Raw genomic sequence first — 5386 nt, 5'->3', positions numbered from 1 at the left:
CATCTCATAACATGAATGAAACTGGAGGACATTATGCTGAGTGAAATAAGTCAATCACAAAAGGACAAATATTGTATGAGACCTCTACTGTAAAAACTCATGTAAAAGTTTACACACAAGAAGAAACAGTCTTTGTTGGTTACGAGGGATGGGAAGGGTGGGGGGAGGAATTAAATAGACAGTAGATAGTGGTAACTTTGGTGAACGGTAAGACAGTACACAATACTGGGGAAGCCAGCACAACTTGTACAAGGAAGGGTCATAGAAGCTCCATAGACACATCCAAACTCCCTGAGAGACTGAACTGCTGGAGGGAGGCCTGTGGGGACCATGGTCTTGGGGAACATCTAGTTCAACTGGCATAACACAGTTTATAAAGTTCTACATTCTAACTTGATGAGTAGTGTCTGGGGTCTTAAAAGCCTGTGAGCAGCCATCTAAGATGCTCCACTGGTCTCACTCCTTCAGGAGCAAGGGAGAATGAAGAGAACAAGCTACGAGGAAAAGATTAGTCCAAAAGACTAATGGACCACAGCTCCGATGGCCTCCACCAGACTAAGTCCAGTACAGCTAGATTGTACCCGGCTAACACCAGTATCTGCTCTGACCGGGATCACGATAGAGGGTCCTGGACAGAGCTGGAAAAGGATGTAGAACAAAACTCTAACTCACACACACACACACAAAAAAAGACCAGATTTACTGGCCTGACAGACTGGAGAAACCCCGGGAGTATGGCCCCTGGATACCCTTTTAGCTCAGTGGTGAAGTCACTCCTGAAGTTCACCATTCAGCCAGGGATTGGACAGCCTCATAAAACAAAACGGGAGTAATGAGGCACAGCAGTCCAGAGACAAGGACTAGAAGGCAGGAGGGGATAGGAAAGCTGGTGATAGGGAACCCAAGGTTGAGAAGGGACAGTGTTGACATGTCGTGGGGTTGTTAACCATTGTCATAGGGCAACAGTGTACCAACTGTTTAATGAGAAACTATTTGTTCTGCAAACCTTCATCTAAGGTACAAAAAAAAAAGAATTCTCTATGTGAGATCACACTAACAACAGCAACTCAAAAGGTTTGATGGGAAGCCTAATGGGCAGTGAGTTGAAGATAATGGTGATGGAATGATTTGGAAAAGGATAGAATAGCAGCACAACTGGAAGAATGTAATCAATGTCACTGAATTGTACGTGTAGAAACTTTTGAAATGGTGTAACTTTGGCTATGTATATTTTCACCAAGAAAAGGTCCTTCAAGGTCAAGAAGGGAGAGTGTTGACATGTCATGGGGTTGTTAACTAATATCATAAAACAATATGTGTACTGACTGTTTAATGAGAAACTGTATTTGTTCTGTAAACCTTCATCTAAAGTACAATTAAAAAAAATGTATGCAAAAAAAAAAAGAAGAAAATAAGAAGGAAAAAAAAATAAAGAGTTCCTCCAGTAAAAGAAGTTTGAAACCTACTGATGTATTTATTAACTGGAAAAGATGTCACATGGGGCTACAAAATAGTATGCCAAATGTGATCCCATTAAAAATAGTCTTCAGCCTGGGGTCTTAAAAGCTTGCAAGGGGCCATCCAAGGCAGGACAATTGGTCTCTATTCACCTGGAGCAACAGAGGAAGAAGGAGAGTCAGGAACAGGAGGAGGATATGGAATGTGTGGCTAATTGCCTCCATGAACAACTACCTCCCTTGCCATGAGACCAGAAGAACTGGATGGTGCCCAGCTACTGAGCATTTTGATCAAAGATTCTATAGAAGAATCCTGATCAAAAGAGGGAAAATGCAAAATAGAATTTGCAATTCTCATGGACTCCAGACTTCCTGAAGCCAAGAAGGCTGGGTGAACCCCTGAAACTATTGCCCTAAGATAATCTTTAAAACCTTAAACCAAAAATATCCCTTGAAGTCTTCTTAAAACCAAACAACAGTTTAGCTTAATTGGTAAAACACTTCTGCCTTGGGCATTATGCTCTTTTAAGAACTATCTATATGGGATCAAAGTGACAACAGCAACTTGAAAGATTAGATAGGAGCCTTAGGGGGCAGTGAGTTTATGTTAATGGGAGAGGAACAAATCAGAAAAGGAGGGTGAGAATGGTTGTACAACTCAAAGAATGTAATCAATGTCAGTGATTTGTACATGTAGAAATGGTTAGGTTGATGTATGTTTTGCTGTGTATATTCTCAATAACAAAATAAAAATAATAATAAAACAGTTTTCATAGAAAAAGTCTGCAAGAATATTCTTTGAGTGGTGAAATTAAAGGTGATTAAATGCTTTTACTTTAAAAAAAGCCTGTATTTTAAAAAAGTTTCCCCAAAAGAGGTATAGTTTTGAGATTAATTAAAAGAACATATTCTATAGGAGGTTGCGGGAGAGATGATGTATTTCTCTTGGTGATCTTGGATCTAAGACATTGTAGGGATGTCCCCAGGTGGCTGGGCACCATCCTTCCTCCTTACTGTGTCTGTCCCCCATCAACATGCCCCAGTGTCTTCCACTCCAGGCCCATCCTTGGTGCCATACAGAGAACATTAGCAGGGTCACTTCCAGGGCAAAACAGAAACTACATGTATGTGCTGATTGTATAGCCATTTCCAGACACATGATATATCTGCTGCCAGTAACAGGGCCTGTTTCCATCCCTTCTCAAGTGATCATTTCCCCCACCAACCCACCTAGGGCTCTGGAGTCCCCAGCCCACCCTCTGTGAATCCCACCTTTCAAATTCTTACTCTAAAGAAGCCCATGGTCCACCCTCTCTTCTCTTGCCCTAGGCTGTTCAAAGCTACACACCAAGCCTAGGACCCATTCCACTTACCTAACTACTGTTCGTTGGGCCCCTCAGCAAGCTTTCCATTATTTCTTTCTATTTTAAGGGGCTTGTGAAAACCAAACGCCAAACTAATTGCTGTAGAGTTGATTCTGACTCATGACAACCCCATAGGTGTCAGAGTAGAACTGTGCTCCACAGGGTTTTCAATGGCTGATTTTTTGGGACGTAGATTGCCAGGCTTTTCTTCCAAGGAGCCTCTGGGTGGATTTGAACCTTCAACCTTTTGGTTAGCAGTTGAGCATGTAACCATTTGCACCACCCAGGGACTCTTTAAAAGGCCTGTAACCCATTGCTGTCCAGTCGATACTGACTCATAGCAACCCTATAGGACAGAGTAGGACTGTCCCATAGGGTTTTCAAGGAGTAGCTGGTGGATTCAAACTGCGGACCTTTTGGTTAGCAGTTGTAGTGCTTAACCACTGTGCCCCCAGGACTCCTAAAAGGCCTGTAGTACTTGCTTATTAAAGAAAACTTGGAAAATTCAGCAAAGGAGGAAAAAAAAAAAAAGCCCACCCACAATTCATTCATCCAAACGTCCAATGATTATAAGCCAGGGAGGGTGAGAAGGCAGGAGGGATATGCACATGGACGAAACCTCCAGAATATAGACACAGTTCCTGAAGCTACCTGGGAAGGGGTCCTCAGCCTGGTGGCTCTTTATTCACTGTGCACAGTGATCATATACCCATCATGCGCCAAGAACTGACTCGGCCCCTAGAGGAAAATTCTCCCATGTTTTCTTCTGAACCTGTGATTAGAAGAATATTTTCTTTATATCTTGGGTGGGAAAGGTCTCTAAATAAGACACAAAACCCAGAAACAATAAAGGAAAAGATTGACAGCGTTGCCTACTTAAAGATTAAAAATTTCTCATATCCAGAAGACTCCCTAAGCTAAGTTAAAGGACAAGTGGTGAAACGGTCAACGATTAAAACAAAGATGAGAAGATAAGGGGATAGGGAAATTGTAGTACCGGAAAGGAAACAACCATAGTGCAATTAAAAAGAATGCCGACGCATTGTGAAAAACGTAACTAATGTTGATGAACAATTTGTGTAGAAATTGTCAAGTGGGAACCTAATTTGCTCTGTAAACTTCCACTGAAAACACAATAAAATATTTTTTTAAAAAACACACAGGGCAAGTGGTGGACCGGGAGAAAACATTTATAGCATACTTAACAAAGACTTTATATTCAGAGCCTATGAAGAGCTCCTAAAAGTCAAGGAAAACACAAAAGAAATGTGGGCAAAGGATACAAAAACAAAAACAAACAAAAAAACCGGTTGCCACCCAGTCGATTCGACTCACAGGGAACTTAGAGGACACAGTAGAACTGCCCCATATGGCTAGAAAATTCACACAATTTAAACAGCCTATGAATAAATGAAAAAGATGCTTCACGTCAGGGAAATACACTCTCAAGCAGGGGTGCGTTCACTTTCTTCCCTTGGCGTCCAGAACCCCACACTGGCCTGATTTTCCTTCTACCACATCGGCCCCTCCTCCTGAGTTTCTTGTTGGTCCTTTTATGAGCCCTTAGCCTTAGGGCACCAAGGACTCCATCCTTGGTTGTTTTCTTCTTTGTCTACGCACAATTGCTTGAAGCCTCATCCACCCCAGGTCCTCTCCCTGTCCCCCTGGGTCACATAGCCTTTCCCTCTGCCCACTGCTGGTGTTTTGCTGCTTGCTCTAAGAGATTCTTAAAAATATCTCAATGCATTAACGGTTTCAAGAATTTATCATTTTTATGTGTTTGGTGCAGGAGAGGGAGGTTTCCAGGATTCATGTGTATATGTGCTTATGTATACACATGACATTTCTGTAGGTGCAGACACATACAGTCTAAGGGTACATGCATGGAAAAGCCCAGAAAGCGACACACTGAGATGTTATCAGTGTTTCTCTCTGGATTGTGGGATTACTAGATATCTTTAAAATGTAATTTAAAAGATCATCAAATAAATTTAAAATTATAATGTTGCATATAAAAATAACTTAAAGTATAAAAACAGAGTTGCATAGATTTTACATAGATTACAATATATCCATAAATTGGAACATTATACAACCATTAAAAATCATGTTGGCAATCATTCACCAATATGGCAACATTTTCATCACTTATGCCAGGTAAAACAGCAGGAGATGCCAGATAGTCGATAAGTCTGATGCTAGTTTTATACAATAAATTAAAAAAAGAAAGCTGTATACGCCTAGAGAAAAGACTGGAAGGAAATGTATCAAAATGTTACCTGCGCACCTCCCAGGTGTTGGAGTGAAAGGTGATTTTAGCTTTCTGTATTTCTCCGTTTCCTCAATAAACGTGGGCTATTTTTACTTGAAAAAACAGAGTTGCTATTCTTTTTAAGCAGCAAATCGCTGCCCACCCGGCGCAGAATCCCGGCCTCGCGCCCTATCCATGCACTTGCCCGGCGGGGGCCTCACACCCCGAGCCTTCGCGGGTCCCACAGGCCGCAGCGCCCCCCCGCGGCGGGTCGGAGCGGCGGGGGGAGGGGGGTGCGGACGACGGGGAGGCGG

The sequence above is a fragment of the Trichechus manatus genome, unplaced genomic scaffold, assembly GCF_000243295.1.
Source record: "Trichechus manatus latirostris isolate Lorelei unplaced genomic scaffold, TriManLat1.0 scaffold00104, whole genome shotgun sequence".
NCBI lineage: Eukaryota > Metazoa > Chordata > Mammalia > Sirenia > Trichechidae > Trichechus > Trichechus manatus.
The sequence above is the reverse complement of the archived record's forward strand: the minus strand, read 5'-3'. Positions refer to the sequence as shown.